Source organism: Mustela nigripes, chromosome 1 (genome assembly GCF_022355385.1).
Source record: "Mustela nigripes isolate SB6536 chromosome 1, MUSNIG.SB6536, whole genome shotgun sequence".
NCBI classification, from domain to species: domain Eukaryota; kingdom Metazoa; phylum Chordata; class Mammalia; order Carnivora; family Mustelidae; genus Mustela; species Mustela nigripes.
The window spans coordinates 34,215,755-34,231,682 of NC_081557.1; the positions used below are offsets into that span (position 1 = coordinate 34,215,755).

At 48.3% G+C, this 15,928-nt stretch overlaps 1 long non-coding RNA gene across 2 annotated transcripts in view; it reads right to left on the reverse strand.

The window, feature by feature from the left end:
* Nucleotides 1-15,928, reverse strand: part of LOC132022384 (uncharacterized) — a 54,340-nt gene that overhangs the window by 38,025 nt on the left and 387 nt on the right. The window lies entirely within an intron of this gene.

Sequence of the window (15,928 nt, forward strand, 5' to 3'; positions counted from 1 at the left end):
CGGTTACAGGCCCCAGGGGTGCTCTCAGCCTAGCTCCGGGGAAGAAGGGTCATCAGGGCCGGTGTCTCATGGAACTCCCAGGCTAGGAGACATGGCATCCTGGGTCTCCTAAGACTTGGAAGTGGAAGGTAGCTCTGATTCAAGGTGTCTTAGAGGAGTAGGTCTCTAGGCTGAGACCTCCTGTCTCTGCCACCCCTTCCTCTGTGTCCTCAGAGCTCAGCGTGAGCTTGGCCATCATAATCCTCCACCTTTCAGCCGTAGCTCCACCACCACCCTGACTCAGTTCCATTTCCCAGCTCCAAATTCCCCAGGCAAAGTCTGAGTGGATGGCCCTGGGCCAGGGGCCAATCCTAGGTCCAGTCAGCTGAGGTTGGGCAGGAGGCGGGTCATGCCCTCCCCAATCGGCTGCTGAGGCAGCTGGGACTGTGGGGCAGCGAGTGGTGCTCAATGGGAGGGGCAGAGCGAGACAGAGAAACTGCTGGACTCTTTGATCTCAGTGGAGACAAAACCACAAGGACCTTCTAGTAGCTGGCTCTCAGAAACAGCAACCACGCCGAGGAATTCCCTGTGTTTTCTTATTAGCTCCTAACCTGGCTCTGGAGATGCTTCCACAATGAAGGTAAAAGGAGGGAGCTCGTATTCACTGACATCTGTTACTTACTAGGACTGGGCTGGACCCTGGTGTCTTGCCACCTCCAACCGCAATGACTGGCATTAGTGCACGACCCCCCCCCCCCAGGAGCCTGGTGGGAATGGCCAACGCTGAGATGGCACTGACTGCAAACCAGCTACTGCTCTAAGCACTAAGCTCATCTACTCCCCTTAACTTGATGAGGAAGGCACCACTGCTACCACCAAATCCATTTTATTATGAGAAGACCAAGTTATAAAGAGGTTAAGTGACTTCTGCTAGGTCACGTGTAAAGAAGTAGTGGAAGAAGCATTCAGAACCCAGGCAGTCTGGCTCCAGGAAACACCCCCTTCTCCATGGTCTCTGTGCGGGGCGGGGCCCCCCTCGCTGGAATGTCACAAGTTCTAGGCTGTTGGCAGAACAGCTCTCCTCACCACTGAGGCACAAATAGTATTCTGTTCAGTGACGGCTCCCTCCTCTTGCGACCTGCAAACACTGCTGTGGAAGCCTTTGGCCTGGAATCTCACCAGTTCAAGTTCATCTCCAGCTATTCTTAGGTATTGGCACCCAGAATGAATGTGCTTATCAGTGCTTATCAAGACGTGATGAGTGACACAATAAAGCGGGCTTCGAGCCCCTGGCTAGAGGAGAAGGGCAGGAAGGTGTGCCACTGGGCAGGGCAGGAAGAGAGAATGAAGGGAGGCCGGGGACTTTGGTGATGGCAGTCCCGAGCCATCAGTCTGTCTGGAACGGGCAGGGTGTACAGACTAGGATGGGCTCCAGCTTCCTTTTCTATGAGGCCTGACTCCCTCTCATCTGTCGGCAAGGAAATCAGGTCTCATGTATTAGAAAGTTGTTCCATGTTGAATCCAAAGTACACACAGCTTTAAATGCTGGCATGAACCAGGTAAGAATTGGGAAGGTCCAGAGAATATGTACAGAGGTGGGGGCCTCAAACAGCTCTTGACCTTCTATGGGGGCCACGAGGAACACTGCTGAAGCCAGAGTCTACTGAGGGCACTGGGCCAGGCATGAGAATCCACATAAGGGCTGACGCTAAAACCCACCTACGCCAAGGAGGGCCCATGCGCCTCCCACTCCTTCCACGCCAATGGCCTTTATTGCTACTTCAATCCCAGGGCTCTAGCCAGCCAGCCAGGCAGCTACTAACAACTGATCTGCTCCAGTCTACAAGGTGAACGCATTTGCCACCTTTGAACCTAACCCCCATCATTGGGTGCTTGGGAAAATTGAGGCCAAGGAAGCAATGACTTAAGCAGGGTCCCCCTCAGTTGGTGGCAGAGCTCCATTTCTACTGCACTGTACAGTGGGAGGAAAAGAAACAAAAACCTAAAAAGGCTGGGAATTCAAGGACGCCTTTTGACTCTGAACTTTCTGCATTTTATCCATCTTATTGAAGTTGCTTCCCACAGCAAGTCCCTGGGGATGCTGAGCCGGCTTTGAGCCTCTCACCTCTCAAAGCACATCTGGAAGTCAGAGTAAAAGGGCCAAGTTTATAGCCTCCGACACCCCCTTTGGGCCTGTGAAGGGCTGGGAAGCTGGTTTTCACCCATTCCAGCCTAATTCCCCAGGCTGAGATTTGGATAAGAATCTGTTTCCAGAGCTAAAAGCCCTTTTCTCCTCCTGTCCCTGGTATGACCCTTCCCAGCTCCCAGGGGCCCCGGCTGGCCATGCCTCTGTGAGAACTGGAGGGAGCAGGAGGGACCCCTGGGAAAGGCAGGTGGAGCTGGCATAGGGAGAGGGTCGAGGACCAGAGAGCCGGCCACAGCTGTCCTCCTAGGACCTCGGGTTTGTAGCCCAGGGGCCTACCCACTAGTTAGTAGTTTGCTACTAACTTCTAGGTGTTTGCTATGTGTCAAACACTGTGCTGAGCCCTAAATGTGTAGTGACATTTAATCATGATAAGACATTTTTGGGGTGCTTGGGTGGCTCAGTCAGTTAAGTGTCTGACTCTTGATTTTGGCTCAGGTCATGCAGTCATGATCTCAGGGTCATGAGATCGAGTCCTGTGTCAGGCTCTGGGCTAAGCACAGTTTGCTTAAAATTCTCTTTCTCTCTGGCCCTCCCCCTGCATATGCTCGCTCACTCTCTCACTCAAATAATTTTTTAAAAAGATTTTATTTATTTGTTTGACAGAGAGGGAGAGCGAGTACAAGCAAGGGGAGCAAGGTAGAAGGAGAGGGAGAAGCAGGCTCTCCGCGAGCAGGGAGCCCGACGTGGGTCTCAATCCCAGGACCCCAACATCATGACCCAAGCTGAAAGCAGACACTCAACCGACTGAGCCACCAGGCGCCCAATAAAATCTTCTTAAAAAAAGATTCCTAAGAGACAGACGATCTTCACTGAGGACCTGAGACAGCAAGATTTAAATGGCAAGTGACAGAGGTCATGGACTAGGCTGCAGAAGCCCATGTAACTAACCACTGTGCTGCCCTACCTGGTGAGAAAGAAAGGACATACAGAAGGTGATTTCGGGAGCATTAGGCAAAACCCCAGCCAGAAAATCCTTCCTCTCTGCCTCTATCTTCTCTCTGCCTCACTGTGTCCCTTCTCTCTGCCTCACTGTGTCCCTCACACCGCAGAATGACCCAGCCCAAACCCAGCTCTCCTTCAGACTCTGCATTGCTGTCCACGCTGTCCTCAAGACAAAGTTCAAACTCAGAATTCAGTATTATCTGAGAATTTTTCCACTGCGGTCTTTTCCCCATCACTTCTTTCACTGCAGCCACACTGAACTCTGGATTCCCAGACTTCCACGCTCTATCGCTTCTCCGTGTCTTTGCACATGTTCACTCGACCCCATCCTCCTCATGTCTGCAAGAACTTCTATGCACCCTGCAAGGCCCAGGTTGACTGTAAAAGGGGAATTTGGGGTCTGGCATGGAAGGAGAGATCAGTCAGTGTGAGCTCTTTTCTCCTCCGGAGATGGACCCTTTGGGGTGTAAATGATGGAAATCCAATTCAGGATGAACACTTAAATGAAAAATCCGGGAGTACTTGCTGTCATGCCTGGTTGGACCAAATGTTATAAGCATCAGGAATCTGTTGGGCTATCTATAATTGTCAGGGGTCATCCCACATTATGGAAGACTATCTTCTTCACACTAATTTAAATGTTAATTTCATCTAAAAAATTCCAGACATATCTGACCAAATACCTGGGTGTTGTGGTCTAGCCAAATTGACTCATAAAGTTACCCATCATACCATCTGTTGTCTCTCCTCTCCTGTCCTCTAGTTGGCTATATTCTCAGATGAGCTCATCCTCTGTGATGTCAAGATGGCCTCCAGCATTCAAAACACATTTTACAGTAAGGACAACATCAGTTTAAAAAAAAAAAAAAAAAGCATATGCGTATCCTAATAGTCTAATAGTCTCAGCTAAATCCTGAGGCTTCACTCTGGTTAGCTTGACTTGGCAGTAAGGTCTTCCATGATTGGCCAGGCATGGTCCCATGTCCACCCATGGAGCCACACCAGCGCCCCAGGGACGAACTGAAGAGAAAGAGACGTTCCAAAAAGAATGTCAGGCGGCTGTTACAGAGGAAGGAGAACTAGGTCCAGGCAGGTAACAAAGCAGCATCCACTAAGTCCCCACAAGCTCCCTGTCTCCCTGTGATCTACTCCAGGGTGAATGTGTGTGGTTCAAGAGGCCAGGACATTAACGTGATGTGCGGAACCCTCACCAGATCCCGGCTGTTGGGGCTGGCTCCTCGGCCACCACATGGGGACAAGAAATGGGGTGTGACTACAGAACTCCAGAGTGCCAAGAAACAGGGGTTCCAGCCCTTGCTTTCCAAAAGTCCTGAGAAGTGAGAGCTGTGTATTTTCAGTCTTACCTCCCTTTCTCAGCTGTAAAAGGGATATAAATAGTAGCTACTCCATAGAGTGACAAGAATCAAAAGGAAGATGGATAAGATGCTTAGAAACAGTTTTTCGATCCTGAATGAACGTTAACTTTTTAAGAATCTGGCATAGATGCTGTGGAAGAACAGCTTGGAGCCCATTGTTCCCCAAAGGATGGGGCTTCCCAAAGGAGGGTTCTTGTTCCTTACCTGCTTCTGTGCCCCCCACACTTACAACCGTAGCAGCTGGGGAGAACCGCCTCCCCTCTAGGCATGTTAAGACCCGAAAGCCTGCCATGCACCTTCCCTTTCTAGAGAAGCAGCACTTACTCCCCCGGCAGGCCACCAGCTGAGTGCAGGTATCTGTGCATGTGTGTGTGTGTGTGTGTGTGTGTGTGTGTGTGTTGTGTGCACAGATTGGGTTTTCAATAAACATCTTTATTAATTCTATCCTGAGTTTGCACATAAGATATTCTATAACAGAAACAGATTTCCTCTCAATTACCTTTCATTTCAGTAAATGAAAAATGTGTTTGTGCCCCCCCCCCTTCCCCTTGGCTCGAGACCTTCCCCCAGGGTCTCGTGATGAAAACCAGATGGAAAAATCTCCTGCATGAGTGGTGGGTCACTCCACAGACAAGGGATGGAGCACAAGGGATTTTTTCCACTTAGACACAGGAGAGAGGCAGCCATCCCCCTTGCCCTCCAGAAAAGGGAGGAGAGAAAAATTTAATTTCTTTGAGACGTGTTGGAAAGGATCTTAGATTCTCATCCGAGAGTTTTGGAATATACACACCTAGGGAGATAGAGCTCTAGTCTTCTGGCATCTTAGGGGTTTAACCTAGGAACCCTGTCCTGACTATAATCTCTTATCTCCCTCTTGGGGAGATAAGAGAAGTTATATTATCCCTTTTAAAAATTGTGGCAAAATGACCCTTAACATACAATTTGTCATCTTTGTCATTCTAAATGCACAGTTCAGTGACTCAGCACATCCACATTATGGTACAACGATTACCACTGTCCACTTCCAGAACTCTTTATCTGGCAGGCCTGAACCTCTGTGCCCATTAAACAATGTCCCACTCTCTCCTCCCCTCAGCCCTTGGCAACCACATTCTACTTTCTGTCTCTGTGAATTTGACTATTCTAGGTTGCCTCGTGTAAGTGGCCTCGTATTTACATTTTATTTCACTTAGCATAATTTTCTCAAGGTTTACCCATGCAGTAGCATGTGTCAGAATGCCCTTCATTTTCAAGGCTGTGTAATGTTCCATTGTGTGGCTAGACCACATTTTGCTTATCGTTCATCTGTTAATGGAAGCTTGAGTTACTTCCATGTCTAGCTCTTGCAAATAATGTTGCTATGAACACGGGTGTACAGATATCTTGAGACTCTGTTTTCAATTACTTTGGACTTATGCCCACAAGTGGAATTGCTGGATACATCTTATTATCCTTTTGGATAAGAGCAATTATCTGGACAAATGGCTACAGATCTAATGGTCAGGGTATATGAAGAGTAAAGCACTTCCAGGGAAAGTGAAAACGAAAGTTCCCTATCTTTAGCTCTTATTCTCTTATACATTTGCAAGGATCAGGAGGGTAGGGCATTTCATAAGAGCACTGAGAAATTCAAAGAATTACCATTCCCCCCGGTCCACACACTGGTCACAAGTGGGCACACCACAGACGTTCTCAGCGAGCATCACGGACGAGCAACGAAGACAGTCCCCTCAGAGGAAGCAGAGTTGCACCTCTCTGCCTGTGTGCTGAGAGCTGGTCACTCTGCCCACAGACTCTTCTTCTGTCGAGGATGATCCTGAGACCAGAGAGTCAGCCTAGACTCTGCTGTTCAGGCCCCATCATTCACTGGACAGATACCATGGAGCAAAATTCTACCTGACGTGGCCCCAAACCCTCAGCGCAATCTGACAGACACCCAGCCTGCAGCCACCTCCGGCTTGCGGTTGCTGACTCGGGAGGCACAGATGGGTTTAGGGAGAGGTTTTAAACCCCAGCATTTGAATCCCCTCTTGAAACAGTGCTCCAAAGATTTTACCCAATTTTTTTTTTCAGATTTTATTTATTTATTTGACAGAGAGAGATCACAAGTAGATGGAGAGGCAGGCAGAGAGAGAGAGAGGGAAGCAGGCTCTCTGCTGAGCAGAGAGCCCGATGCGGGACTCGATCCCAGGACCCTGAGATCATGACCTGAGCCGAAAGCAGTGGCTTAACCCACTGAGCCACCCAGGCACCCCTTACCCAATTTTCAAAAGTATCTCTGACTCCAAAGAGGTTAAATCTACTCTCATAAAAGGGTGACAGTGAAAACAAAGAACTTGGTAGCAAGTTGTTAGGAACTGCCGGAAGACTGAACAGTGAGCTCCTTTGGTTGTCAGCCTTGTTTTCACTACTGTATCTCCAGCTGTCAGTAGGGTGCCTAGCACCCGGGATGTGCTCAATAAAGATATGCCCAACCAATTAATGAAGAATCTGCCAAAAACAAAGAAAATGCACCTTAATGATATAACATAAGTCAATGAGAAAGTTCAATCCCATTTATAGACATCAGTTTTTCAGCGAGATGAGCCAGCATACAGCTGTTATGCCCATGGGTAAAATTACCACTGATTGATTCGTTCACTTATTCATCTACCCATTCATTCAATTATCAGATATTTATTGAGACTGAGCACCTGCTCTGTGCCAGAATCAAAGCTCCCGTAAGACTCGGTCTCAGATCTTAAGCAGCTCCCAGCCCGCTAGGGCAGACAGACCGCAAATGAACCCTCAAGGCATTGGGTAGCAAAGGCAGTGACAGCGAAGGTACAAAAGACCCAAGGGAGGGACCTTTAAGTGACCCAGCTTGGAGGAGGCTCAGAGAAGTCTTCAGCAAGGAAGTAACATTTGAGACCCGTGCTGAAAGCTGAGAAGCAGGTCGTGAGTGAGAGAGCCTGGTTTTAGCTTCCATTGCCCAGTGCTGAGCACACACAACAGGTGCACCCTAAAGGTGGGTTGTCAAATGAAGACTGGTCATCTGTAGGGCAGAATCTAAGTGGGGATCTCCTTAGCTGAAAATTTCAGAGCACTAGCAATCCAGGCCCCATAATCTTCCATGACTCTTCTCAATGTTTCCTACCCCCCAGAAAGACTCACTTGTTCATTCCTGGCATCTGGAACGTCATATTCCAGCCTCCCCACCTTTAAGCACTGATATCCCTCCCCAGCCAGTCTCCCTCCATCTTCATCTGCACAGGCTGGGCCATTGCTCAAGAACACCTTTTACTCCCAAAGCCTCCAGGAGTCTACTTCTCCATGGTCGGTCACCTTTCTTTAAAAAAAAAAAAAAAAAAGTGTTTATCTTATTTCCCAGCCAGATTGTAGGCCCCTGAAGACAGAGACAATCTGTTATTTCTTTATTAGGAGACAATGTGGTAGAGAGCAATGGTTCTCAAAGGCTGCATGCTTCAGAATCACACAGAAGACTTGCTAAAATAGATTTCTAAACTTTACTTCCAGAATTTCAAGATTTAGTAGATTTCTAACAAATTCCCAGGTGATGCTGCTGGTCCAGGGACCACACTTGGAGAACCTCTGGGATGGGAAGCACATAGGTTCCAGACCCATCTAAACCCAGATTTCAACCTAGGCTATGCATCTCACTGGCTGTGAGAGCTAAGGCAGGTCCCTTAGCCTCTCTGAACCTCGGTTTCCCAAGGACACAATCATACTCACTGTGCAGTGTTACAAGGGAACCCAGCTGTCACCAGATGGATATTTAATCAATGTCTGTTAATTTATTGGCTAATTGCCTCAGTTACAAGCCTACACATCCATTTTTGAACCAGGTTATTTCTCCTAATTAAGGGAGCAACAACACTTCAACATTCTCCTCCCCAATCCTCTCCCACTAGGGGGTTGACTAAGCAGAATTTGATTTGCATTCTCCAGCTCCAAAGAAAAAGGTGATACTTCTCTCCAAACCACTGGGCTCACTTTTTTTTTTTTTTAAGATTTTTATTTACTTATTTGACAGAAAGAGAGATCACAAGTAGGCAGAAAGGCAGGCAGAGAGAGAGGGGGAAGCAGGCTCCCCGCTGAGCAGAGAACCCGATGCAGGGCTCGATGCAGGGCTAGATGCAGGGCTCGATGCGGGGCTCCGTCCCAGGACCCTGAGATCATGACCTGAGCTGAAGGCAGAGGCTCAACCCACTGAACCACCCAGGTGCCCCAGGCTCACTTTAAAAAAAAAAAAAAAAACTTCTCCAGGCTCTATCCTTTGCCCAAGCCCCAGATCACCCACATCATTAAACGATTGTCTTCTCAAGGGCACATTTGGCTATCCAAAAAGTTTAAAATGAAACATAGTTACAATTTGAATTTTTGATGTACTCATTTTAACTAAAAATAGATTTTGACTATGTGGGGCATGAGGGGAGTACTTTGGCTATGTTTCCTTCACGCAGGTAAATGTTAGGTAGTGGCTGTGAGTCTCTTTCTCGTCCCCAATTCTCTGTCCCTCCTACCCTGCCTCCTTTCCAGGTCTCTGCTTGCCTGAATGGCGAGCTCTTTCCCTGCCCAAGCAGCAGAGAGAAGGGACTTCTTCTTCTCTACCCAGCAGAATCACAGTCGCTGACAGTCGCTGACATGCCCCACACTTACTTCCATTGATGTGCTACGTTTCACCCGTGCACAAGGAAGTCAGCCATATACATGAAATGCAGGCCCAGCCTCAAGCAGCGAGTCTTAATAAGGACCCTGCACTGGCTCTGCAGATACCACTGCCCGACAGGTCCCCATGCACCGCCTCACACCCTCTTCCAACTAGATCACTTTTAATACCTTTCTTTGCCTTTCTCATTTACCCCACCCCTACTCCCAGCTCACCCATTTCTCAGTAGGATGCTCCAAGCGGTAACCCGATTCTGTTACCTAATTTGCTGGGAGTCCTTGAGCAAGTGGATTTTCCTCTTTGCCTTTTTCTCACCTGTGTAATGACAAATATATCACCTGCCTTAAAGGACAATCAAACCAGATAATGCAATAAAGGGCTTGGCACTTTGGTCTGGGCCACTTAAGTTTTAGGTAGGAACTCAATCAATTGTTAAAAATCAGTAAGTGTTGCAGAATTATTTATAATAGCCAAGACGTGGAAACAACTGAAGTGTCCATTGATGTGTGAATAGATGAAGAGAATGTGGTATACATACACAATAGAACATCATTGGGCCATGAAAAGAAGGAAATCCTGTCCTTTATGACAACTTGGATGACACTTGAGGCATCATCCTAAATTAAATAAGTCAGAGAAAAGACAAGTACTGTGTGATCTCACCCACATGTGGTATCTAAAAAAGCTGAACTCATAGAAACAGAGAACACACTGGGGGTCATCAGAGGTAGGGGGTAGGAGTCAGGGTTGGAGGAAGGGGGTAAAGGTAGTCAAAAGGTACAAGCTGCCAGTTATAAGAAAAATTAGTTTAGGGGATATAATGTGTAGCATAATGACTATAGTTAACAACACTGTATTATATATTTGAAAGTTGTTAAGAGAGTACATTCTAAAAATTCCCATCACAAGGAAAAGAACTATAAGTATGTGAGGTAATGGATGTTACCTGAACTTATATGGTGCGTGTGTGTGTGTGTGTGTGTGTAATCAATATGTTGTACCTTAAATGCATACAATGTTATATATCAATTATACCTCAATAAAACCAGGATGGGAGGGAAGGGGGTAGAAATCAGTGTCTTGGAATTTGGGGCAAGAAGACCTCATGATCCATGAGGGGGAGGGATTATTCTTCCTCTTCCTCAGTTGAGGGTCAAGGAGGAAAGCCTGGTCAGGGGTAGAGCTGGGACCTGAACTTCCCCAGCACAGAGCTGGGTCCAAGAGCCTCTGCTCAGGGAACAGGAGCTGAGATCCCTCTGGGGGAAGGGGAGGAAGCTGTGACAGTTTGTCCTACAGAAACTGCCTCACCTGGCCTCAGTCCCGGCTCTGGCAAGGCCTCCAGGCCCAGGCAGCAGCAGAGGCCTGTGGTGCCTGCCAGAGGCACCTGTCGGGGGCCAGGCTATGCCAGAAAGAGGCATCCTTTTTGGCTGAGCCCAGATGGAGGTTCTGCCACAGTGTGGCCTCAGGTGGGGATAGGGGCAGGCCAGTGAACCTCATGAGATCACCGGGCCGCTCACATGCAGTCATTCCCGTTGTCACTAATGGAAGTTTTCTCCAAAGCAAATCACCGCAGGGTCATTTGTGTGCTCGCTTCTCCCACACAAAGAGGCTCCAGTCCGCAGGCCCCCCCACACTCAAGTCCTCCCATTCAGTGCCCGTGACTGATGCTATGACTGGGCAGTTCCTTTGGTCTCCAACACGGAGAAAAGGCAAAATGTGTGGATGGACAGGGAGGGTTCCCCAAAGGTTGGTCCTTTGGGGTCTGCACTCCCTCCTCAGGAGATAAAGTCTCAGGGACAGAAAAATCCTTGGTAGCCCCAGCATCCCTTAGAGAACTGGTTAACAGCTTAGTCTTTGAAGCCAAGAACAACTGGATTTGGATCCTTTCTCTACCAATTCCCAGCTGTGTGATCCTGGGAAAAGATCCCCTGAACCCCGGTTTTCTCGGCTCATGGTAACTATTAGGCAGTTAGTCTGTGACATAAAATAGGTAAAGTGTGTGGCACACACTATACACACTCAGCAAATGTTGGTGAAACGAAAGGGAGACCATCTTATTCTCTTGTCCTCCCCTGCCCCTCAACTCCAGAAAAACGCAGGTTTGGGAAGGGAAATGAGGCATGCTTGAGAAACCCCAAGTGGGTATGCAAGCAGAAGGCAAATGCAGAATCATTCTGGAAAAAAATTAAGAACGTGTTTTTTCGGAAAGGCTGTGTGAAAGAAAGGAAAAGGAGACATAAGATATACACAAGGGACAAGACCTTTGGGGGTAAAGAAACGATGGAATTTTACTGAGTTCCTTCTGTGAGGTATGAGAATCATGTCTTTCCACCTCCCCATGGAAAGTCCGATAAAGCCTCCATTTCTAATCCATGCAGTGGGGGAGGTGGGCCTTTTGGGGGATGCTATGAGAGAATGAGTCTGACCACATGTGGCCTCAAGGATATAGAGCAATCAGGAGGCTACCCATGGAGTCACCCTTCTGGGCTAAGTTGCTATGGTGTGATCCTGGACCAGTGGGCAAGAACAAGAACTTGATTAAATTTCTATTTCAAGCCCCCACTCCACCAGGCATGCAGTAAATATGAACATGGGGCTTTCTAGTAGTTTCCTCCACACTTCCTCAGTTATGTGGTGCCAAGAGACTTGGGGAGGCTCCATCCTGTGTCTGCAGCAAACACCCATGCAAGAATGGCTGAGGTCCCCAGTCTCTGTCAGTCTGATGGCCCTACCCTGGGGCAAGGGAAACTTTCTTCAAAATAAGCCTGGTCTGGATTTTCTGGCACAACCTACACATAGCCGTCCCCTTGCTGGAAAGCTTCCCCGCTCCCTGCCTTGCCCAATATACACAGATGCACAGCAGGCAGGCAGGGAGGCTGTGCACAGGTTTATTCTCGAGAACTCCCTTCCCTTCTCTCCTCCTGACAATAGGGCAGTATGGAGATAAAAGGGGACGTGACTTTTCCCTCCTAGGTTCCAGGCATGGCAGTTTGTCTACAACTCAGTTCTCTCTTTTAGCAATTTTGCAGTCTTCTCTGCTCCCCTGTGGACACTGACTTTGACACAGCAATTGTCTGCTTTCCACTTGGCCACCGTTTCACTGTCACCTGTCTGAAGGGGAGAGGGTAGGTGTTGGTGGAGAAGACATCTTTTCCAGTCTGTACAGATATGCCTACTTTATTCTGCATACTTGTTGCATAGTGTGGAGGTTATCATAAATTTTGGTTTTGTTTTTAATGAACTCACTGTTGATTGGGGCTATTGAAAGGGTTAATTTCTGGAAATACCACCCCACTCTATTATGTCACCATTATCATCCTAATGTCCCCCCCTGCCATGGTCAGGGCCAGATAAAGACAGGACCCTGGAGCACCTGGGTGTCTCAGTCAATTAAGCCCCGACTTTTAATTTCATGTCATGTCCTGACTTCAAGGTCCTGCAATCAAGCCCCACCACAGGCTCCATTCTAAGCCTGGAATCTGCTTGTCACCCTTTCCTTCTGCCTCTCCCCCTGCGCGCTCTCTTTCTCAAACAAACAAACAAATAGTTTGAAAAAAAAAAAAAAAGACAGGGCTCTAATGCCTGAACAACCTCATGGCTGGAAGGAGGGAGTTTTTCTTAAGATTTGCTCCAACCCTTCCCCTGCACAAAGGAAGGGAGGAGCCCTGACTACGGCCACACCCATCCAGTAGACAAGTGGGTGGAAGAATCCAGGTCTCTGAAAGCCATCCCAGGTTTTCCATTTTGCCGGGAGGAAGGCGGAGCATTCTCAAAGGGGAATACTTTTGCTCCCAGCAAGGTCTCTGGTGCCTGCGGTTCTTCTGATCCCTTGCATCAGAAGCGTGCAGGCTTGTTGGAAGTGGGAAAGCGTGAGGCCAGCGCCTCCCCACAGACATGTGTAGCTCCGTGCCTCCTGCTGTAAAAATAAACGGTTTCATGCTACGGAGGCTCCTCCACGTCCATGCCTTGAACATCTTTTCATGTCAAGATATATAACCCTAGTTTATTCTCTGTACTATCTCAGTATTTCACAGTATAGATATTACCATGTTTTTTGTTTGGTTTCTTTTAACCAGCCCACTACCGATGAATATTTGAATTGTTGCCAAGATTGTAATACATGCCATAGCGGAAGACTTTCCATGCCTGCTTGTGCACCTAACTCCACACTTTCCAAAATAACTCTAGCACCCACATGGTGGGCAGTGTGATGAATATCCTCTCTATAAAGCTAGGTAAAGGAAGGTTGGAATTTGGTCACAGTCACACAGCAGGTTTGTGCTGGAGATAGCAAATGTGGTGCCCCCTCCAGTCTCCAGAATTAACACTCCTACTTAGTCCTCGCTGATGATCCCTTAAGTCCTTTACACAGGGAGCCTTGGGTTGAACTTGGCCTTTTGTTTATGTCAAATGGCCCTGAAGAGCAAAGTGTGTGGGCTGTGCCAAGCTTAATGTCAAGGAAAGGAGAGACCACTAGATAACCTTCAGTGACTAAGGGTGCCCCTAGACGTGGGATACATCATTTGATTAAGAAGCCTGGGCTATCTTCCTGGTTTACAAAGCATATTTATACCTGTGATTTCATATTACTCCTCTGGGGTGTGTATTATTGTCTTCCTCATTTAGAAAGGAGGAAATTGATGCACAGAATAAGAACTTGTCCCACATCACACAGACTCAAAGTGGTAGAGCCAGGACCGGGAATTTGTTCTTTAAAAATACATGTATCATCACCACTAAAAGGAAAAATAGCATTCCTGAACGTGTGAAAAACTGAAATTGCAGCTACAAAAATAAAATGGCAGCCTCACAGAAAGTTTGAAGAAAAAACGTGGAACGACAACAAAAAACTTAAAAAAAAAATCTTAACTAGGTGACCATGGGCACATTATCTCCTGTCTCTGAACTATGGTCCTCTCTTTCTTACAGAAAGAGAATGGTAATAACAGTAATAATAACATGGCAATGGTAGCTAGTATATACCACACTCTTTTCTAACGCAACAGCCATTTCCATTTCTGAGCATCTCCTGAAGACTTGCATTCAAACATACATATTTAATGCAGCTATAATCACAGGAAACACAATTTTGTTTCCTGGGTTTTCACCCGACATTATCTCGTAACTTTTCCTGACTTGTCTACACGGATTCAGCAATCACTTTTTCAGAGGCTGTATCCCCCAGATTGAGTAACTCCTGCTGCTGGTGCTGGGCAATTTGCTGTCACCAAGTTTTCATTATTCTGACGGATACTGGGGGAAGCATCTTGTGACTTCAGAGACATTCCAGAGTCAGAGACTAACAGAGGCCCTCGGACCCTGAGCTCTGCTCTCCCTAGGCTGTTCACCAAACCCCACCTGCCCCTTGCCAGGGTGCTGAGTTCTGCTCTCCCCTCTCCCAGAGCCTGAGGCAGAGCTGAGACCTTGCTTGAGAGCGTCCTGTAAAGGCTAGGAGTCTCAAAGCAGCCTCAGAACTAGAAGCTCCTAAGGAAAAAGGCTGAAAAGAGCTTCCCTTGGTGTCCCCCTACCCCTCCTGAGAACATGTGTATTTATTCTCCATATCCTTAACTCAGGGAATTCTTCTAAAATCCAACCTAAAATTCTATTTATCCCTTCTTCCTTCATAGGATGTAAACTGTTGTTTTTTGTTTTGTTTTGGTTTGGTTTTGGTTTGGTTTTGGCCAGGGACCTGTGAGAATCTCTCCGAAGGTGTAGGAATTCGGAAGGTGTAGGAATTCATTACATTGTCTTTATAATTCCACCAGGTCCTGCGGCTCCTCAAACCTGTTGGTATCAGATTAAGAATACAGCTGAGGGTGACATTCTCTTTTTCCACCCCTCCTGGCTGCCTCCCATTGTTTTTCCTGGATTTAATTCCATAAGTGCCTCTTTTTCAGCCTTGGGCAGGGACCCATTCTACCCATTCACCTGACAGTCGTTGGAACGTTCTTATGTATTACATGCATGCTTGAGGGAGACCGGTGGAGGTGGAAGAGGGGATCTGAGGAGTTGGGTTCAGTTATGCTTCCCCACTTGTTGGCGGTGAGATCTTGGGTCAGTACAGGTAACCTCCCTGAGCCTCACTGCCTCATCAGAAATGTGGGAGAAATTATAACCTGTACTTAGCAGGAGTGTTGAGAGATCCCCTTTGAGAAAGCGCTGGATACACCGTAAAGCACCTATGAGCGCCCCGCACGTGGGACCACTTTTGAAAAATATGCCAAGTGTTCCCCAAGGCAATGATCTTCACTGCTTTTCTTATCCATGTGGGGTGAGGGCTTGCCCCACCCCTGCCCCTACTTGGACCCTCTGATCTAACTACGTCCACCCTTGCCAAGTCCAAGTGAGCCCACCTCTCAGCCCGAGGCGGTGAGCTGCTCGCACTCCCAATCCGAACGCCCCCACTCAGAAGCCCATTCGCACCCCTCCTCTCTTCTGTCCACCCCCTCCCACGCAGACTCGAGCGTGCCCACCCACCCAGTCTGCCTCCCCTCTTTCCTCCAGCACACGCGCGCAACGGGGCACTCAGAGCGTCCTCAAGCACATCTGGGCGCGCGGACCGCCACAACTGGAACGCGGGGGGCGGAGCCCGCGCGGCCGAGGCGCTCGGGCTCCTGGCTGCCGCCCCCCATCCACCACCTTCCACCCCACCCCCACCCCCACCCCTGGGCCCGGCAGGTAGCGGAGCGAGGGCGGGGGGGGGGGGGGCGCGCAGCCCGAGCGCCGGCGGGGCGGGGCGGGGCTGCGGGGGGGGGG